Raw genomic sequence first — 9,325 nt, 5'->3', positions numbered from 1 at the left:
CTGAGTGAAATAAGACAAGCAGAGAGAATCAATTATCATATGATTTCACTTATTTGTGGAGCATAACAAATAGCATGGAGGACATGAGAAGATAGAGAGGAGAAGGGAGTTGGGGGAAATTGGAAGGGGAGGTGAACCATGAGAGACTATGGACTCTGAAAAACAATCTGAGGGTTTTGAAGGGGCGGGGGGTGGAAGGTCAGGGTACCAGGTGGTGGGTATTATAGAGGGCATGGATTGCATGGAGCACTGGGTGTGGTGCAAAAATAATGAATACTGTTATGCTGAAAATAAAAAATAAATTAAAAAAAAAGATCTCATTATAAGAAAAAAATTTTGCAGCTATGTATGGTGATGGATGTTAATTGGATTTGTGATGATCATTGTGCAACATGTGTAAATTTTGAATCATTATGTTGTACACTGAAACTAATATAATTATATGTCAATTATATCTCAATTCAAAGAAAAAAACAAGGAAGCAAACAAGTCTGGATTCTTCCTCCTTTGGTGACATTGAGACATTAAACCTCATAAGCAATGTAGAAAGACCAATGTAGAAAGCCTGCAATGCTCTCTCTAGACAGGAAGGTCTTCATACAAGGAATAAAACTTTTTATACCCTCCAGTATGTGTGGCATTATCAGACTCAACATCCTGAATAGAAACCCATCATATTTCTGCAGAGTGTTCTATTTGATGCAGATGATGAGTGGGTCATGAGACGATGACCATCACCACACAAGGTCTTTCTTCTCCTGATCTGGCCTACTACTCACCGGCTCTTCTGCCTGCTGGCAAGCATGAAGTCTGCAATCTCGACTTGGCTGTGCTGTGATGAATTTCTTAAGCCCTTCCAATCTTTTCTTATAGATCTAAATTACCTAATTTGGAAATTTCAATAATTATTCGGCTGTTAGAGACAAGAAATGGGATTGGGTTTTTTTCTTAATGTGGCCCTGGGTCTTGTGTCTTGTCCCAAACCTATACATATGTCTTCTAATGAAGCTGTAACGGACACTGGAGTCAGGGAAAGGCTTTTACCCTAACTGGTTGTGTGTTTCAACCAAGCATTGTCCTCCAAGGCTGTTCAGGGGAAACACTGTGCAAGATCTAGGTCCATTAGGTGGTTGTTCATGAAACAATGTCATTGGAAGGGAAAGAGAGGGAAAAGTGGAGTGAGAAAAAGAGGGAGGAAAGGATGAGGAGAAAAGCAGTCATTGTGTGTCTTGCTGAGGTCTGCATTCCTAAAAATAAGCTGGGACCTTTCAATACCTCTGCTGCTCCTGTTGCCCCAGTTTTGCTGCAACAAAGATCCAGATCCCCGGGCTTATAGGGAGAAACATATGTAGTACCTCAGTATTACAGTAAAGGGGTTAATTCAAACCTGATTTAAGCACAGGGTATATAAACCCTAAGAAACAATCACCATCATGGAGGACATCCCTAACCCTGTAGATCTGGCTTGAAGCTCTCTGGAGAAAGAAATTTACAAATATGAGCAAGATAGAGAGGACCCCCTCGAAATATATCCAGGGATAAAAAATAAAGAAATGGGGTGAAAAAATAATGAATACTGTTATGCTAAAAATAAATAAATTAATTTTTTTAAAAAATTAAGAGAAAGAACAACACTTGCATATGGGTAAGGAAACAAAAAACTGAAACAGAGGTAGACAATTTAACCCAGATGAAAGTCTGAAATGTATTAAAATTTAAAGAACAAAAAATATAAAGTGCTTTTGCATCTCTTCAACATCGGTTCTGAATTAACTTTAATATCTACTGAAATGCACCAATTGGCAAACCTCCATATCCTCAATCACTACTGGGCGTTGAATTACAGTAATAGGTGGGGATCCCACTAAACTTAAACAAGATGTCCTGTAGAATCTTGGGGAGGTTCTTGAACATAAGAACAGAGAACAAATATGTCCTCATCTTCACCACTGAAACTATTACCTTGCCCTCAAAGACCACACAGAGTGGTCATGAATACTGACCTAATGAGTAATAAATTAAAATTGAATTAAGTCTTTGGTACTGTATACATAAAACCCACCCAGTTTTTCACCTCTTGAGTTTCTCCTTTACTTTTACACAGAATATTTCATTTCTGAAACTCCTGGTCATTAAATGTGTGGTGCTTTCCCCCCACACTAAGCAGTTGTCTACATTAGCTGAAAGTCCTACAATTTAACTCAATTCGGACACTACCTGCCAGGAGCAACAAATCCCACAGGATATCTCACAAGACTGCTCCCACCCCACTTCAAATGCCAATCACAAGTACTAGGTCCTTCGTGCTCTAGCTAACTTCTGTCCAATTTGGCTACAAAACTGAGGGTTCCTGTGGCCCTTTCTTCAGGGTTTGATGAATTTGATTTGTCAATCTGGAAGAGTGCCTGGAGGGAAACCACTGAATCCCATTCATCAGTCATACTGGACATCCTTGGAAGAAATGAAAGCTCAGATGGGAAAGCCCCCAGTGTATATAGAAGCCATATGGACTACACTGGGTTCCTGTGAACTAACAAAGGGTAATCAATATGGGGTGTGTGTGTGTTTGTGTGTGCGCGCATGCATGTGTGTATACATATATATGTATATGTATGCATGCATATATATGCAAAGCTGAAACTTTATTTATATATATATTTATATATAATTTATATATAAGTATGTAAAGTTTTAGCTCAGAATATATAATATATAATTTATATATATAAACAGATATATATTAGTTGCTTACACTGTGCCAACCACAGTGGAGGTACTGAGGAATCAGAAATGAATGAGGCTCAGTTATTTCCCTGCTGACATTCTGTCTGGAGTGACCTAGAAAGATAAAGGAAATGTAGGTTGCATGTCGGTTGCTTTTGGGGGATTTTTTTGTTTTAATATTTTATTTAAATAAATAAAATATTTTTATTTAAAATAAAAAATTTTACTATACCAAATTTTACTACATTACCCCCCACATATTATAATTTCACTAATACACAAAATTGAGATATTTTACATTCTTTTCTGTACCTTTTCAAAATCTGGCATTTTCTACTGACAGAACATCTCAATTTGGACCTCCCACATTTCAGCGGCTCATTAGCTGCATGAAACTAAATTGTATGGAAAGACAGTGCCTGCACCCTGTTGCCTTGTGAATAGAGTCTTGCTACTCAAATCCAAACCTGACTTCACCCCCTTTTTATTCCAGGACCTGGTCAAAATTAAGTAAGAATGCTGTCCTTTTCTCCTCAACAGTGCAACTCTATCTTGGGGGTGATTATGCAAATGAAAATTAAAAAGCTACATAGCACAAAGATCAGAGCCCAGCTGAGGAAACCCTCAATAAAGTCTTATATTATGGTTTACTCTCCTCATTACCATCATGATCACCATCTCATCATATTCACCATCATTTTGGAGTGCTTAGGTCAAAGTTTGGAGAGGTCCATCTCCTGCTGTCCTGTGAGTGATGCATATGGAAGCCAGAAATGGTGTTATTGGAGGAAAGCAAGATTCTGAATGAGAGTTCTGAAATCCCCATCAGGAAAAAGAACATAAAACTCATGGTTCTCTGAGCTGAAACTTTGCATATTGCTGCCCTCCATCTGGCCAGCCCCAACTCGTCTAACTGATGAGGAAGCAGTTCCCGGCTGTCCCTTTTCCATCCACCATCTCCCTGGGAACTCACTGGTCCGTGCTGTACCTCTGCTGGGTCATGACTAGGAGTTCATATCCACCCCAATTTCCTGCCTGGTGAATGATGATGGCTGAAACTTTGTCTTCAGGAGTGGCAAGAAGACAGGCTCAGGCATGAATCCTGTTATGCTGGTGATGACTCTGGGAAGAGAAGACAGTATGCGGCCTAACAGTGCTTATAACCAGGAAGGCTAGAGGCACTGGTTATTTATTTATTCCTGTATGACCTTGAGAGCTCAATGCACAGAGCTCATAATTAGCAAAATCAGTGCATGTTATCCCAATCTCTAAGGACTTCCTAATAACAGAAGAAGAAAAGAGAAAAGTGAATGTATTTTAAAGGGTCTGGGCCCTTTCTCTTCTCAGGAGAAAGCTCATCTGTACACTTGCTTCTGACTTCCAACTTCGAAGATCTTAACACAAAGTACAGAGTCCCTTTTTGTTTTCAGTTTAATATAAGACTTTTTGACTTTGACATCTGCAAATCCATTAAATCAATCACATAAATTAGGGAGAATTCAGTCTTCTATAACAAGAATCAGAAACTATTTCCATCTTCTGAGTTAAGATTTATGTTTTAGAAAGAAACTTCCTATTTCCCTTTTTAAAGTTTTTTCCACTTATTTAAATGACAGTCCAAGTCCTAGTTTTTCTTTCATTGATGTAGATATGTATTTAGAATATTAATTTTTATATGTTTATTTATAACGTGCTACTTCTCTTTTTTTTGTAATTTGTTTTCAGTGTTCCAAAATTTATTGTTTATGCACCACACCCAGTGCTCTCTGCAGTACATGCCCTCCTTGATATCCACTAACAGGCTTATCTATCCCCCATCCCCCTCCCCTCCAAAACCCTCAGTTTGTTTCTCAGAGTCCACAGTCTCTCATAGTTCATCTCCCCCACATATTTCCCCCAACTCACTTCTCTCCATCTCCCAATGTCCTCCGTGTTATTCCTTATGCTCCACAAATAAGTGAAACCATATGGTAATTGACTCTCTCTGCTTGACTTATTTCACGCAGCATAATCTCTTCCAGTCCCATCCATGTTGATACAAAAATTGGGTATTTATCTTTTCTGATGGAGGCATAATACTCCATTGTATATATGGACCATATCTTCTTTATCTATTCTTCGGTTGAAGGGTACCTTGGTTCTTTCCACAGTTTGGCGACTGTGGCCATTGCCGCTATGAACACTGTGACACAGATGGCCCTTCTTTTCATTGCATCTGTATCTTTGGGGTAAATACCCAGTAGTGCAATTGCAGGGTCATAGAGTAGCTCTATTTTTAACTTCTTAAGGAATCTCCACACTGTTTTCCAGAGTGGCTACACCAACTTGCATTCCCACCAACAGTGTAAGAGGGTTCCCCTTTCTCCACATCCTCTCCAACACATGTTGTTCACAGTCTTGTTAATTTTGGCCATTCTAACTGGTGTAAGGTGGTATCTCAATGTGATTTTGATTTGAATCTCCCTGATAGCTAATGATGTTGAACATTTTTTCATGTGTCTTTTAGCCATTTGTATGTCTTCTTTGGAGGAGTGTCTGTTCATATCTTCTGCCCATTTTTTGACAGGATTATCAGTTTTTTGAGTGTTGAGTTTGAGGAGTTCTTTATAGATCTTGGATATCAGCCCTTTGTCTGTAGTGTCATTTGCGAATAACTTCTCCCATCCGTGAGTTGCCTCTTTGTTTTGTTGACTGTTTCCTTTGCTGTGCAGAAGCTTTTGATCTTGATGAAGTCCCAAAAACTCATTTTTGCTTTTGTTACCTTTGCCTTCAGAGACATGTCTTGAAAGAAGTTGCTGTGGCCAGTGTTGAAGAGGTTATTGCCTATGTTCTCCTCTAGGACTTTGATGGATTCCTGCCTCACATTGAGATCTTTTATCCCTTTTGAATTTATCTTTGTGTATGGTGTAAGAGAATGATCGAGTTTCATTCTTCTATACATAGCTGCCCAATTTTCCCAGCACTATTTATGACGAGACTGTCTTTTTTTCCCCCTGTATATTTTTCCTGCTTTGTCGAAGATTATTTGACTATACAGTTGCTACTTCTCTTAAATAAACAAGAGTATCTCACAAGATTGCAATCAACGTGTCATCCAGAACTACAGTCCTCTCAAACTTTGACTGAGAGAAGACCTGTTTCCAAGCCCACTCACATAGCTGTTGGAAGGATGGAGCCCCTTGAGGGCTGTTGGCCAGAAGCATTCTTTAATTCTCAGCCACATAGGTCTTTCATGGAAAGCCTTCACATCACAGTTGGCTTCCATCAGAATAAGTACATAGGTGACAGAGAAACAATATACAGGAAGATAAAAGCCAGAGTCTTTCTGCACCCTAATCTCAGAAGTGACATCCCATCACTTTTGCCATGCTGTGTTAGTTGGAAACAAGTGACTAGCCTAGGACACACTTAAGGGGATGAGTCTCCACAATGGCATAAATATAGGAGGTGGAAGTCATTGGGAGCATTAAAATCTGCCCACCATGCCACCCTCGCCCTTTATCAGGACATTGATCTCTAAATACCACGAGACTCTGGAGGTGTCTCTCTGCTTCCCAACGTGGTCTACAATGCATTATACTAAAGGCTCTCAACAAAATTCCCCTACAGAAGATCTGACATGTAGGCAGAAATTGCCTCTGATGTGGCATTTCTGCAGATCCCACGATGTTGATTTAGGACATGTAGTCAGAAGAAGAATATGCAATGTCTCTTCTACCACCAAGGTCCCTCCCTTGACATTACACCAAATTATAGCCATTCTATGCTGAAATTCAACAAATGTCAGTGGTTTATGATTTCTGTAAATCATTCTATAAATCTATAGAGAAAGGAGTACAGGTCAGGTTCAGGGATACAGGTAACTAGGTTTAAAGTTTGACAAATTTTAAGTATTATTTCTGGCATATCTGTAAGTATAGTCCAATCATTCTATAAATCATTTCTGTAAATCATTCTAAATGATTTCTGATTTCTGTAAATGTTGTGGTTTATGATTTCTGTAAATCGAGAAGAATTCATTTTCCCCAGACTGTATTTTCTTTATATTACTTTGTGTTCACAAATCCTAATATTTAGATAAATGTGATTTAGGCCTGTGGGGCTTTTGCTGGTTGACAAAATAAATTGTATGCAAATGATGTTCCCTTGACATATATACCTACACACAATGGAATATTATTCAGCTATAAGAAAGGGCAAATTCTGCCATTTGCAACAGAGATGGATTTTTTTTATTTATTTTAGCATAACAGTATTCATTGTTTTTGTACCATACCCAGTGTTCCATGCAATCCGTGCCCTCTATAATACCCACCAACAGAGATGGATGTTAAGGGCATTGTGCTAAGTGAAATAAGTCAAAGAAAGACAAATATTGCATGATAGCTCTTATATGTGGAATCTGAAGCAGCCAAACTCATAGAAACAAAAAGTTAAAAAGTGGTTCCCTTGGCAGGGGGAGGGGAGTAGGGATATGTTGGTTAAAGGGTACAAACTTCCAGATATAAGATAGATAAGTTCTGTGGATCTAATGTACAGCATGATGATTATAGTTGACAATACTGTGTTATATATTTAAAAGTTGCTAAGAAAGTAGATCTTTGGGGCACCTGGGTGGTTCAGTGGGTTAAAGCCTCTGCCTTTGGCTCAGGTCATGATCCCAGGGATCGAGCCCCACATCAGGGTCTCTGCTCAGCAGAAAGCCTGCTTCCTCCCTCTCTCTCTGCCACCCTCTCTGCCTACTTGTGATCTCTGTCTGTCAAATAAATAAATAAAATCTTTTTAAAAATGAAAGAAAGTAGATCTTTAATGTTCTCATCACAAAAAAGAAATGGTAATTATGTGGCATAATGGAAGTGTTAGCTAACTCTATGGTAGTAATCACCTTGCAATATATTAGGGCACCAAATTGACACATTGTACATCTTAAGCTTACACTATGTTGCCTATAAATATTTTCAATAAAGTTGAAATATAAATATATCAACCACAGGGTAGATGATGATGATGATGGATCTATATTTACTTGGTTCTTACCATGTGCACATTGTCTATTTTTTTTTAAGTTTTATTTACCTATTTGACAGAGAGAGAGATCACAAGTAGGTAGAGAGGCAGGCAGAGAGAAAGGAGGAAGCAGGCTCCCCACTGAGGGGCTTGATCCCAGGACCCTGAGATCATGACCTGAGCTGAAGGCAGAGGCTTTTACCCACTGAGCCACCCAGGCGCCCCTGCACATTGTCTTTTTAATCTTAGAATTCTTTCAGCTAAATATCATTTAAAATGAAGGATTAGAGGCCAAAAAATTATTAAAAATATATCCCAGGGGCGCCTGGGTGGCTCAGTGTGTTAAAGCCTCTGCCTTCAGCTCAGGTCATGGTCCCAGGGTCCTGGGATGGAGCCCCACATCGGGCTCTCTGCTCAGCAGGGAGCCTGCTTCCTCCTCTCTCTCTCTCAGCCTGCCTCTCTGCCTACTTGTGATCTCTGTCAAACAAATAAATAAAATCATTTAAAAAATTATATATATATATATATATATATATATATATATATATATATCTCCCAGAGCACTCAGGCAATGAGTTAAAAGATCTGATTTTGCAAATCAGATTTTGACCACAAAGCCTATATATTCAAACCATACACTGGCCTGTTATTATATTGATTATGACAGTTTGCCCTATAGCATGCTACTACATGCTAAGTCATGTTATGTTCAGCACATTTAATATATCTTCTCAACCAGCCTTTCATTTAAGCGCTCTTGTTGTCATAACTCTATAGATAAGAAATTTAAATAGAAAAATGTTATGTACCATACTCAAAGCCACACATCAGGTTACTTATAAATTACTGGGACACTTATTTAAATTAACTGCCTTAATGTTATAATAAGATTTTCCATTTGATGGGAAACTACCATCTGATTGAACCATGGCACAATTATTTACAATTACTGCATGGCCTTGGAAGATAAGCTCTATTGCACCTCATTTACTGAGAATTCTAAGGCTCAGAAACGAACTTTGAGTTACTAAAATTTCAAATTTTTGAACCCATATTTGAGCAGTGGAGTATTTTCCTATCTCACATTTTTTTCTATTATCTGTTTCCTATTCTTTTTTTTTATTTCTTTTCAGTGTAACAGTATTCACCATTTTGCACCACACCCAGTGCTCCATGCAGACGTGCCCTCCCTAATAACCATCATCTGGTTCTGCCAACCTCCCACACACCCCCACCCCTTCAAGACCCTCAGGTTGTTTTTCAAGTCACAGTCTCTCACGGTTCACCTCCCCTTCTAAATAAATTGTTTTATTGCTCATAAAAAAAATAATAATAAAGGAGTTATGTTTTGCTAACAAAAATACAAAGGAAAATAACAACATGGGGCACTTGGGTGGCCCAGCTGTATACTCTGCCTTTGGCTCAGGTCACTATCTCCAGGTCCTGGGATGAAGCCCCATTTGGGCTCCCACCTCAACAGGGAGCCTACTTCTCCCTCTGCCTCTTCCCCTGCTTGGGCTGTTTCTCTCAAATGAATAGGTAAAATATTTTTTTAAAAAGGAAAAAAAATGAGAGAGAGAGTTATGATTATTTT

Source organism: Mustela putorius, unplaced genomic scaffold (assembly GCF_011764305.1).
Source record: "Mustela putorius furo isolate JIRA1106 unplaced genomic scaffold, ASM1176430v1.1 tig00000095_pilon_pilon_pilon, whole genome shotgun sequence".
Lineage (NCBI taxonomy): Eukaryota > Metazoa > Chordata > Mammalia > Carnivora > Mustelidae > Mustela > Mustela putorius.
Note: the sequence above shows the minus strand (reverse complement) of the source record.